This window comes from Schistocerca nitens, chromosome 12 (assembly GCF_023898315.1).
Source record: "Schistocerca nitens isolate TAMUIC-IGC-003100 chromosome 12, iqSchNite1.1, whole genome shotgun sequence".
Lineage (NCBI taxonomy): Eukaryota > Metazoa > Arthropoda > Insecta > Orthoptera > Acrididae > Schistocerca > Schistocerca nitens.
The window spans coordinates 20,435,246-20,449,387 of record NC_064625.1 but is presented as its reverse complement, the minus strand read 5'-3'; positions in this window follow the sequence as shown (position 1 = coordinate 20,449,387).

The following is a 14,142-nucleotide window of genomic DNA, read 5'->3' as shown; positions in this document are numbered from 1 at the left end:
TGAACGAAAGTAGCTCATCAGAAGGAGCTGGAAGCGATGATGAATTACAGTACGCATCGCTTGATGTTTCTGTTGCTGAAACTGACGTCTGGATTTTTTACCGTCTTTGCCTATCAACACAATGCTGAGGAAAATACTTTCAGACATCTATTCTACAAGTTCGGTATTCGACTGTGCTAAAGTATTTCTAACAGACGAAGATATCAAAGACCTGAAGGAACAAACAAATCTATATGCAGCACAAAAAATTATAAAGAAAAACAGTAAAAATGAACTGGAACCTCATTCATTATTGAGTTCGTGTAAGCCAGTTACGTTGTATGAAATAAGGTGTTTCTTGTGCATCGTTTTCCATATGTGCGTTTCCAGACGGTCAAGAATGGCAGATCACTGGTGCTCTAATCCAGTTGTAAGCTACAATTTATGTCCACATATAATGAGTTGTTGGTGGTATAATCAGATACTGTCTTACTTACATCTCACAGATAATCATAAGCAAAAAAAAGCCAGGAGAAGAAGATTTCATCCACTCTTCAAAATCCTTCCTTACTACAACAGGCTGAGGGAACATTGTATTCAAGCATATCGTCCATCAGAAAAACTTACAATAAATGAAGGTATATGCCCATTTCAAGGTTGTGTAAGTTTTCGAGTGTACATACAGACCTCACAAATACGGCTTGACTCTCTACACTGTTGCAGAGGTAAGCATTGGTTATGTCCTCAATTTTGAAGTGTATGCTGGGAAGCAGGCACTCAACAACGCATCATTAGCAGTTGGTTTGAGGCTCCTGTCTGAAGACAATCTGTTGCATAAAGGCCACACTGTGTACTTAAACAGATTTTACTAGAGTCCAGATCTGTTTCAGCAGTTGGCTCAAGCAGGAACTGGTGCTGTAGGCACTGTGAGCAAGTCAAGGAGATCGATGCACCAAGATTTAGTAGCAACTAAACTACAGAAGGGAGAAATGACACACAGTCGTAGAGGTAATGAGTTGGCAATGAAATGGAAGAACAAGAGGGATGTGTATTCATTATCAACTAGACATGTGGCATCATTTGGTACACACACAAAAAGGAATGGTACATTTGTACTGAAGCCACTTCAAGTTCTAGATTACAACTGCAACAAGGCTGGGGTCGACCTTGCAGACTGACACTTACAGTACAATGTATTTCGACACAGGACAGTAAAATGGTGGAGGAAATTGTATTTTCAACTGCTGCTTATGGGAGTGTCAAATTCATTCTCGTTGTACAATTCGGTGCACCAGAAGAAAACGACAATCACTGACTTTTTTTTATAACACTTAAAGCTGAGTTCACTCAGGAGGAAGCGCAACAAGTCACTGGTACACGTGTACAAAGTGGAATTTTGGGCAGATTATCACAAAGGCATTTTCTGCAGCACATACCATCAACATCCAAGAAGTATGCTGCACATGTGTGCCATGTTTGCAGCTCCAGGAACCTTGTTTCAAAATATACCACACAAAGAAACATTATGATTCTGTGTGAGAATTGAGTTGAGGAATATAAAGAGTGGATATAAACAAAACATTTTCACTTTATAAAATTTTTGCTGTATTTTATTTGAGGGTTGGGTTGGGTTGTTTGGGGGAAGAGATCAAACTGTGAGGTCATCGGTCTCATGGGATTAGGGAAGGACATCGGCCGTGCTCTTTCAAAGGAACCGTCCCGGCATTTGCCTGGAGCGATTTAGGGAAATCGCGGAAAACCTAAATAAGGATGGCTGGACGCAGGATTGAACCGTCGTCCTCCCAAATGCGAGTCCAGTGTGCTAACCACTGCACCACTTCTCTCGGTATTTTATTTGAATTTATAAAAACATGGCAGTTAATTATGTGTTTACCTTCAAACTCTATTAAATACAACATAAACATCTTGCCATAATTTAAAAGTAGAAAGAAGTAGAATTTAAATGGTGGGCTATTTGTCAAAATAATTTACAAATGCCACCACAGCAGGTCTCTAAATATTGATAAAATTGTCTGGTCTCTGGAGCCGGGTACACAGAACAGGGCTGACACAAAGTGTTAAGGCAAGATGTGGTCTAAGTTCATGAACCTCCTGTCGACCACTGTTCATTAGTTTGGGTATTCTAACATTGGCCTCTCAATATATATTCTTTAATGCCGTTTCTTGTTAACAATATCAGCTCATTCCTGAGAAATAGCAGCTTTCACTCAGTTAATACTAAGCATAAATCCAATATGCATCTGGATCGCACTTCCTTGACTCTTGTGCAGAGAAGCGTGCAGTATACTGCTGCATCCATTTTCAATAATCCAAGCCTCTCAATATATATTCTTTAATGCTGTTTCTTGTTAACAACATCAGCTCATTCCTGAGAAATTGCACCTTTCACTCAGTTAATACTAAGCATAAATCCAATATGCATTTGGATCGCACCTCCTTGACTCTTGTGCAGAGAAGCGTGCAGTATACTGCTGCATCCATTTTCAATAATCCATCACAAAACTTCAAAAACCTTAGCAGTAATCCACATGCTTTCAAATCTAAACTGTAGGGTTTTCTTCTGAGATGTTCCTTGAAAAATTAAGCTGATTCCTGTGTTACATTGTTGATTGTGTTTACATAAACTTATGGCTTGTTTTTTCGGATTCATTAACATTTTATTTTATCTGTTATTACTTTTATGTTGTAATTTCATGTACTGACACATTCCACGACCTTTGAGATTTGCTCCTCAAGTTTGGTCCTATGAAGATGTTAAAATAAAATTTAAAAAATCAGTACCCCAGTCTGCCACCAAGAACACCAGCACAGTGCACAATTAAGATTACTACTTTCAGTGGTGTGAAGTGTGATTGCTGTGTCTTTTGGTTTCAGGAAATGAACTCTGGAACAACTGTTTGGCGTTAATTTCGCACTGAATATGTTAAGAACCTCCTAGTAGGCCTAACATTTACTCTTGGGCAAGGACTTTAATGAGACGGGTTGTTCACTGCAACATGATAGATATCCAAATTGCGCATATGTTGTTGATTATGTAGAACAGGTTAGGAAGGAGTTTTGCCTGCAGTTTACTAAACTCCACACGACATGGATCCCGCAAGACTGTCACTCCACAAAAGACTGTTTGGCGAGTACTGCGAAGATATTTACAGTTGAAACCATACAGATTCACAATGACACAGCACATTAGTGATGCAGATAAGGTTGCTTGTGGGGACTTCTGTGCGGAAATGATGCATCGGATAGAGGACGATGAGGCATTCCAGAACACAATAACCTTCAGCGATGAGTCAACGTTTCATATCAGTGGCATGGCAAACACCTACAACTGCAGAATATGGAGCAGCAAAAATCCACATGCAACCCTGGAATACATTCATGACAGCTCCAGAGTTAATGTGTTTTGTGCCCTTAGCGAGTTGAAAGTGTACAGACCTATCTTCTTCAAGGAGAAAGTTGCCACTGGTATTGTGTATCTGGATGCTCTTTAATTATACAGATGGATGAAGATGACCGAGATGGCATGGTTTACTACTGGCAAGATGGTGCACCACCCATTTCCTCGATAATCGCTTCCCAGTTTGGTGGAGTGGCCACGAAGGGCCAATCAATGAGCACCTACCTCGCTTCCCAGAATTGACACCACTAGATTTCTTTCTCTGAGGGTTTCATTAAAGACCATGTGGATGTTCTTTCCCTACCAAATAGTTTAGCCAATCTAAAAAATCAAATCTATGCTGCCACTGTACAAGTTATGCCCAATTTGTTGCAACCGAGTGTAGAAAGAAATTGATTACAGAACAGATTCTGTGGGGCATCACAAACGGTAGTCACATTGAACCAAAATGACACTTGGCACTTTTAATGCGAAACTTGAGGTTGTTTTTTACAAAATGACACATCAACCGATTCTGTAAATTATCTCAATAAATTTCTATACCATTCCAAAGTAGTACAGTTCTTTTTGACACACCCTGTATTTTTGGAACCCTGAAGAAAGACATTCATAGCTGTCAATTTGTTTTGGATGAAGAAGTGCACACCTGGGTACAATCATGCTTTCACAGGCAACCACAAACCTTTTTCCATGGAGTCATTCACCAGCTTGCTTCACAGTGAGAAAAATGTATTAACAGATTCTTAATTACTTCCAAAGCAGTAAACAGCTTACTTAATTTCTTCTTTCCACTAGCTACGTTCTCATTTGACTGCCCCTTACATTAGTGGGAGGAAGAATATTCCTAAAGTGGACTAATTCAATGCCCACAAAAAGTTTACAGAGTTGGCAAAAAGCCACTGTTTTTGGAGAACACGTCAAGTGTCGGAACAGGTCGGATGTACGACACATGGCAGTTCCACCTCTCTAGCTTAATAAGCTCGCTGTGTGCTCATGTTGAGTTAACGATGTCTTTTAAAGCACATTGTAGTGTCTCGCGTAAGATTCCATTCCCGCAATCTGAGTACACAGCTGTACGGCACGCCACAGAAGTCACAAGATGATAGCACTGACAGAGGCTTCCACGCTCACACGCACATTCAGCCTCTCCTCCATATGCTCTATGGATATGAGGATGGTTTGACAGTTGCTGACAGTTGTCCAAGGAGCACACATGCCCGTGTGAAATAATCTTCACGAGACCAGTTGCAGTGCTGCTGTGTTTTATAACACAAAGGTTACTCGATTTAAGCAGGCCTGAAGTCGAAACTGGTAGCCTGCAAATAACACCCAAATAACAGCTATTGGTAATCTATAAGGGACTCTATGGGCCGGGCAACGGCTTACAGAGTCGGCCCTGGCCAACCTCATTCTGAGTAACATGTGGACATTCAGCCTATGTGCCCCAACTAGTAGTACAGCCACTCTGTGCCAAGTGTCTTCCCTTACCAGTATTCTTGAAGTAATAATGTGTTTTGTTTGTTACTACCTTTGAGTTCTTGTAGCCATAACACACAGTCACATAGGCAGTGAATTTGATTGTTGTTGATGAAGTAGATTTTTCTTTATGACAATCTACACACACTTACTTAGACAATGGCATATAATGAGGAAAGCCTATGCAGTGAGATATGCCATCACTTCATTTCAGTTCATTAACCCAAATCATCCCAACATTGCCATATGTCAATGCAGTGCAAGCGTCGTCGTTTCCGCGAATTGGCGCTACACACTTGCGCCACAGACAATCGCATCGGAATTTCATTGTTGGAAACTCAAGCACACATCTGGTACAAGCTTGGGTCGGTTGTTGCTTTGCCATCAGTGAGAGAAGACTTGGAAAGTCAGCATGACGTCTGAGAAAGATGATCCCTCATATATGACAAGGTAAAAGTTACTTTTGAATTATTTACTTATTCAATGCAGTAATGATACCTATTGGAGATTCTTGTTGAAATACATATCTTTATTTAAGTATTGACGTTTTCCAAAAAAAATTGTGTTTTAAAAGTAGTTTTATGGTATATTGTATTTTTGCTGCCATATGGCAATGCTAGGTCATACAGCACTTTTCCCTATTGCTGACATTTTTGGTAGGCTAATAGTTTCATTTAGAACTGAAGCTTGATTACAATAGATGGATAACTTTCTCTCTGTTTTCACATTATTTTAGGCCCATTTCACTGAAAGAAGCCCTTGATTACTTAGCGGAAATTATGGATGAATATGATGAGCCAACAGCATTGTATTTACAACCCCCTGAAACCGAAGATGGAGCTGTTAGTGGAGAAGATGACGAGGAAGATGAAGAAGGTGGGTTACCAGATAATGTGTGCCGTGTACAGTTAAAAGGTAATTGTGAAATAGTTGTGAAAAGTGGCAGCCATATTGAGACTATTGAGCAAATGAGATCACAACAAAACGTGGAATCAGCAACTGGAATAGATGACAAGGTTTTGACTGAAGTTTTAGAATGTTATCAACAAACTGTGAGTACTAATAATTACTAATAATGAAGGTATTATAAACAAACAATCTTAAGCCTACAGTGAAGTTACAACATGTTCAGTCAACAAGGTCTACGTGTAGAATTCCATAATTCCATCATTCAACAAGAACGCAGATTTCAAATGGGTGGAAGATGAATCTGAACCAACTACTGCAGTATTTCCTCCAGCCAATTACCAGGATTGTTTTGGAATGCCACTCAATGAACAATTTGAGAAATTTTTCGATGACACTATTACAACATATTTGTGATGAGTCAGGGAAGTATGCTATATTTCTTGGGAAGCCTAATCCAAACATTACCATGGAAGAGTTGAAAGTCTTTATTATTGGCATTTTACTTGTAACTGGATACAACTATCACCCATGTGTACGATCATTTTGGAGCAATGATGGTGATCTAAAGAATGAAATGGTCAGAGATGCTATGTGAAGAAACCGCTTTCAACAGATACTGCAGTTTCTTCACTTTGAGGACAGTCAGAAAAAAGGAAGTGAGGGGGATAAAATGTGGAAATTACATCCCATTACAGACCATCTGAAAGCAAATATGCTAAAACATTTCCATCCTGAGCAGAATCTTTCATACGATGCAAGTACAATAGCGTACTTCGGACGTGGTGGCTGTAAGCAGTTTATAAAGGGAAAACCACTGCGATTTGGATACAAGGTTTGGTCTTTATGCAGGTTACCTAATAAATTTTGAAATATATCAGGGTAAAATTCCACAAACAGTTCAAGAGTATGAAGAAAGATTTGGAAAATCGGCAGCTCCACTTGTGACTGTGATTGACGAGTTTGAAACAGATATCCAGCAGCTCCCTTTCTCATTTTATTTTGATAATTTATTTACTGGATCTCCATTGTTAGCGGAACTGAAATCTCATGGGTTCTCTGGAATAGGACCTATCCGTGAGACCAGAATTCTAAAAAACTGCCCACTTGAAAGCAAAGCAGTTCTAAATAAAAGGCCAAGAGGATATGTTACTTCTAACAAAATGGAGGATACTGGTATATCTGTCACCAAATGGTTAGATAATAATGTTGTAAATGTTGCATCGAAATCATATGAAAAGAATCCCATTTCATTGGTGCAGCGTTATTCCAGAGAACACAAAAAGAAAATCAATGTTAGCCAGCCCTGTGTTATCAAAAGAATACAGTACATCACATCAATGGGAGGTGTGGACAGAATGGACCTGAATGTACACCTTTATCAAACCGGGAATCGTGGTACAAAATGGTTGGTTGATGTGTGCATGCATAATGCATGGCAGCTACGTAGAATTATCCATCCTACCATATCTCACTTATAATTTCGTCGCTACATTGTCATCTACTACTGCAATCACTATGGAGAAAAACCCAAAGGCCCAGGACGCAAGCATGCATTACAAGATACACCTTATGAAAATCTACATTATAATGGACTTAACTATTGGCCAGTTCCAATTGAGAAGAAAAGTAGATGTGCTGGTGAAAACAGCTCCACAATTGGTCAAACTGTATGCTCAAAGTGTGAAACTGAACTTTGCGTAAAATGTTTTCAAAATTACCATTTAAAAATTTAAAGAAGATACTAAACACATGTAAAATATTATTGTATGTTCATATTTCATGCAAATAATGAAATTTCTCATGTCATGTATGCAATAAAAGCTAGTATGGGATGAAAAAATGTGTTGGAGTATTATTTTCCTCTGTATGACCCAGCACTGACATATGGCAATGCATTGTTGGGAGAAAGTGAGGAGTGTGAAAAGTACTGATAGTTTTTAGTTACAGGCATACCTCTAGTTATGGTTATGAACATTTTTTGTATTTTTTTTTTTAATTAATTTGGGACATAGTGGGTTAAGTGGTACCATGTGGCCTACCTATAGAGTGGGCCAGAACTCAGAGAAGGATTTAATGTGTACAGGACCAGTCAAAAGTTGCAATACACCCTGTTATGTCAAAAACCCTGCAGGAATATTCCACTAAGGTATGGGTGAGGTGGTCCGTCTTTTACAGTATGTACCAAACATGGGTGCCATCCTGAAATAGACCATCTTGAATCAAACATTTTTTAAATGAAAAGGCGTCATGTGATATATCAAATAAACATCATTTAATTGGATGGATAAAAAATCTGCTCACCAAGCAGTGGCAGAACACACACATAAAAGACTGTTGTGATTGGCAAGCTTTCGGAGCCAGTGGCTCCCTCTTTAGGCAGAAGGGTTGAAAGGGAAGGAAGAAGGGTGAAGGGAAAGAACTGGAGAGGCCTTGAGAAAGGGGTAGACTTTGGGAAAGTTACCCAGAACAACGGGTCAGGGGAGACTTACAGTATGGGATGAGAAAGAAAGACTGACTATTGGGGCCTGCATCAGACGAGATTTGAAAACCTGAAAGCTTAAAGACGGAAGACAGGGTAACATGCAAGACAAAGATTACTACTAAAACATCATGGACAAGTTAATGAGAGTGAGAAGCTAAGTGCCTCGTATCTTTAAGCTCTCAGGTTTTCAAATCTTGTCCGATGCAGTCCCCAATTAGTCTTTCCTTCTCATCCCGTACACTAAGTCTACCCTGATCCATGGTTCTGGATGACTTTCCCAAAATCTACCCTTTCCCAAGACCTCTCCAGTCCTTTTCCTTCACCTTTCTTCCTTCCCTTTCAACCCTTCTGCCTGAAGAAGGAGCCACTGGCTCCGAATGCTTGCCAATCACAACAGTCTTTTACGTGTGTGTTCTGCCGCCAATTGGTGAGTAGATTTTTTACCTATCCAATTAAATAATTTTATCTATCCAATTGCATAATTTTATCAAAAATTGATTGTTTTCCTTGTTATATCAGATAACATTAGCATTTTCTGACAAGTTCACTCCCGTAAAGAGATTCGAAGTAGCAGTTATGGTTCAAAAGTTACAACACTCTTTTTGTTGCAGGTAACTGAAGATGGCTTTGATCAAGGAGAAGAGAACTGATATCACTTTGATGTCTGGAGAACAGTGTTTCCATGTCACGGCAGCAGATTTTAACAACCGGCAACCAGGAAGTCCTCCAGTTTCACACAAAATTGTCAGGTGCTAAATTTCCAAATTCTGAGAAACTGTGACTAAGGTTGAAATGGCATGGAGTGGTTATCCACTACTGATAAGGCAACTTCAACAATGGTTTTGGCATCCTTTGTGAAGAGCTCACACTGCAGCACATGATGTCTGTCAGCAAAATATGGAATCAAGCCGTCATCAATCATACGAATCCTTCAAGCTTATCAATGGCATCCATTCAAGATTCAGCTACTCCAGCACCTAGCAGAGACATATGCAGTTTTGCATGTGGACCCGAGAGTAAGTTTAACAAGAGCCACCTTTCTGCACAAGATATCTTGTTCAGTAATGAGGCAGACTATTTTGTCAGTGGTAATGTCAACCATCACAACCACAGACACTGGAGTGACCACAATCCACACTGGATGGAACCTTCCAAGATAGTTGCTGACATGAAGGTTATTGTGTGGTGTGGAATATGGTGTACCCATGTAACTGGACCCATTTTCATTGATCAGAACCTAAATGCTCAACACCACCTGGAAATGCTGCAAGAATTGGTGTTTCCCCTAGTTCTGAATGAAGGTGGCAGCTTTCCTTCTTACTTTCAACAGGATGGGGCTCCACCACACAACAGAGCAGTTGTTCATTTGTGATTAGATGGTCAATTTACTGGTCACTGGATTGGCCAATGTGGTTCTGTGGAATGGCCACACAGATCACCTGATCTCACACCATTTGACTTATCTGTGGGGTCATTTGAAGCAACTCTTATCTATAGAGAAAATAAGAAACAGACAGCATCTGTAACAAAACAGTGAAGAAGCATGTGCCAGTATTTCTGCAGAAATCATCCTGTGAGTGCACGGTGATTGGATTCAGCGCCTTCAAACTTGCATTGGTCGAGAGGGACACTATGTTGAAAAGATTAAATGACTGTCCTTGATGGAGAACAGTCCAGCCTGTAATTCAAAAGAAAATGTGTTGTAACTTTTGAACCCTAACTGTCACTTGTAATCTGTTTACAGGAACGAACTTCTCAGAAAATGCAGACCCTCTTTCCATTTAAAAAATAAAAAATAAATAAATTAAAAAAATGTCTTACATTCAAGATGTCCAAGTTCAAGATGTCACCCATGTTCAGTATACACTGTAAAAGAGAGACCACTTCACCCATACCGTACTGGAATATTCAGGTTTCCTCATTCCTGTAAGGTTCTTAACATAACAGGGTGTACTGCGACTTCTGACTCTGCCTCTATATATCTTGTTTCCTAATGGTTCTGTTTCTTTTCTTCAGTTGCGTGTCATAACTGATGATTTGGAGATAGTGCATGATGAATTACACTAAGGAAGAACAGCTAAAAATACTGGGATTTTATTTTCAAAATAACAGGTCTATTATTCTGATGCAAAGAGGTTATGGCAAACATTTGCAAATCAGACACAGAGCCTCGGCAACGATGATTCAGAAACTAATGTCATGCTCCATGGAAAAGGGTTTTGTGACGAACCTTCCATCTACTGGCAGACCACATTCGGCTCGCAAGGAAGGGAACACTGAAAGAGTTAGGACCAGTGTCAAAGAAGAACGAGAAACTTCAATGAGAAGACATTCTAGGGACATCCTTAAGGAGAATTCTAAAACATGATTTAAAGATGTTTCCACACAAAATACAGTTAGTGCAGGAACTGAAACCCATGGACCACAAACTGAGCCGAAATTTGGTGATTCACATCCGAGAATTAGCCAAAGAAAACAGTGAATTTTTTGAACTTATTATGTCAGACAAAGCTCATTTCCATCTGAATGGCTTCGTCAATAAATAGAAATGTCAGTTCTGGGGTACAGCAAATCCAAAGATAATTCATCAGTGCCAACTGCACCCTATAAAGTGCACGGTTTGGTGTGGGATGATCTCACAGGAAGTTGTTATCAGGCCTTAGTTCTTCGAAACTGATAATGCTGACGTTCTGTCAATTACTGATGAGAGAGATTGGGATTGATTGATTATTTTTTTATGTTCTCCAGTTGAAAATCAGTCTATGGATGGAGTGATAAGCTTTCATCGATTTCATGAAAGCTTACGACTCCATCCATAGACAAAGTTTGTGGAATATAATGACTGAATTTGGTTTCCCAATGAAATTGATAACTCTCTGCGAAGTATGCATGGATGATAATACAAGCAGGGTTTTACTTAATGGATTAAAATCTGACCATTTTAAAAATAAAACTGGATTAAGACAAGGAGATGCTCTGCCCCCCCCCCTTTTTTTCTCTTCAACATAGCTTTAAAAAGAGTTGTGAGGAAACTCAAGCTGGTACTTGCTGGGATCCTACAAAAAAGCAAAATTAACATATGCAGATGACATAGTGCTCATTGGAAACAGTGAAATAGAGATTAGGCAATTATTTGTGGAGCTTGCAAAAGAAGCATCAAGACTTGGCCTGAAAGTAAATGATGAGAAAACAAAATACATGATAGTTCAAAGATGTAGAGATCAATGGGATAACCAATCACATCTAGTAGTTGGTGAACACAAATTCGAGCGTGTTGAACAGTTCATATTTCTGGGATCAGTGACAGATGAACAAAATCAGAGACAGGTAGAAATAAAAGCAAGACTGCAAAATGCTAATCGAGCCTATTATGCAATACAAAATCTCGTAAGTGTCCAAACTGCTGACTAGGAAAACTAAAATAAAGTTATATAATACAATCATCAGACCAGTTCTCATCTATGGGGCAGAAACATGGAGCCTAACGAAAACAGAACACCACCATTTACAAATATTAGAGAATAAAGTTTGCAGAAAAATCTTGGGTCCATTTTACGACAATGAATCACAATGCTGGAAGAGAAGACGCACATAGAAATCCATGAGCTATCACAACAACCAACTATAGTAAACATAATAAATGCTAGAAGATTGCAATGGGCTGGACATCTGATGAGAATGAAAGAAGACCAAATATTCAGGGAGAAATCATGTGGCAAAAGGCCAAGGGGGAGACCCAGGAGTACATGGCGTAATAAAATTGATTGCATGTGCGAAAGATTGGGAATAAATAACTGGCAAGAGACAGCACAAGACAGGAGCATCTGGAGGAACCATGTGAGATTAGCACGGGAGATTCGACTCCCATTCCAAAGCATGGTTTCAGGATGGGGAACCCCCCCCCCCCTCCATACAGCCAGATCCACAATAAATGTTCTAAGGCAACTGCTCAGTGAGTGGATAACTTCAACAAATTCCCATAATAATTGGTCATCATGTTCCCCACACCTCATCACCCCCAATTACTCCCTGTGGGGATATCTTAAGGAACATGTGTACATGAATAATCTCCGCATATTTTAGCACCTCAAGGAGGATATCCATGCAGGAATTTGAGCATTAACCCCAGAGATCTTTACTATTGTTATGAACAATGCAATCTAAAGAGGATGACTTTGTGAGGCTGCATATGGAGGTCATCTGAAGGATGCTCTCTTGCATACATAATCTCCATATGTTAAACATTGAGTGTATGGAATATCAATACAATTGGTTCACAACTAACAAGTTATTTACATGTTTGATACTACTCTGCCTTCTGGCCTACCCTGTATGACAGAGAGGAACTGAAACATGAAGTGGAGTCAGCAATTAGTGGCAGTGAAGGAGAAAGGAATCTACAGCCCATGAATTGACAGAGGTAGGCTCACCATGCACTGAAATAGACATCAAAAAAGAACTAATAAATAGAAGTCATCAGATTATAAACACCCTCTTCACCTGCAATGCAATTCTATGACAAAGAGGAGATGAAATATGATGTGGAGTCAGTAATTTGAGGCAGTGCAGGTGAAACTAATCTTCAGCCCAAGAATTGGCAAAAGCAGATAAACTGTATGGTGAAATAGACATCAAAGAAAAACCAATAAATAGGAGTCATCAGATTGTAAATACCCTCATAACCTTTAATGCAGTTCTACGACAGACAGGAACTGAGATACGAAATGGTGTAAGCAATTAGTGACAGTGAAGAAGAATGGAATCTACAGCACAGGAATTAGCAGACGTAGCCACATGGTGTGATAGAATAAACATAAAATAAGAAGCAACCCCACTGCAAAACCTGCCCCATGCATCTCCCCCCCCCCCCCCCCCCCCCACAGCCACCTACTCCAGCCCCGCTACTGGTAAAACACACACAATTCACAATTCAAGGCAGGGCCACATTTGAAACAACACGTCATTTATAATCTGACATGCCTGCACTGCACAGCCTTTTACATTGGGATGACGACAACTAAACTGGCTGAGCGCATGAACAGGCACAGACGAACTGTCCACCTAGGAGATGTCCAATGCCTAGTAGCAGAGCATGCCCTCCAGCATAATCCTAGGGACCTAGGAACCTGCTACACCCTACGTGCCATTTGGCTTCTCCCACCCAACACCAGTCCCTCGGAACTGTGAGATGGGAACTTGCACTCCCAACACATCCTTTCATCCCGCAATCCCCCTGGACTGAACCTACATTAACCAACCTCACTCCCATTTACTCTTCAGTCTTCTCCTCTTTGCCTTTCCTCTTTAGCCATTCACGCATCTTTTCATCCTACATAGTTGTGCTTACCTTTATACTATATACCTCTTTACTTCGGTATGCATCCTCTTTGGTTTGAAATTGGCACAGTACTTACAGTAGAATATCTTTGGCTTCCCTCTGACACCCATGCCTCCATCTTTGCTACCCTCCCTGTTTACCTTTCCCCTGTTGCTTCATGACCTGGTATGTGAGTAACTGAATCCACTTTCCCTTCTTCCCCTTTTTTACCCCTCTCTCCTCCCTGATGAAGGAACAAAGTTCCGAAATCTAGGATACGTAAATTTTCTGTTCTGTTTTGTGTATCTATCGGCTGTACTGAGCTGAGGTAAGTGAGATTTTCCATTAATCATTTAAATTCTCTTGTTAGTGGACTGTTACCCTGAATATAAGTCTACGTAATGTGCAATTAGAGTTTCTGCCACCACACTGCACAAGCAAATTACAGCCTTCAGATTTGGGTACTATCCATGTCTTCAAAACACACTATAGGAAGACGATTGTGCAGAAGGCATTAACTTTGATGGAGGTTGGGAAAGACCCAGCCTCCTTTAAAGTGTC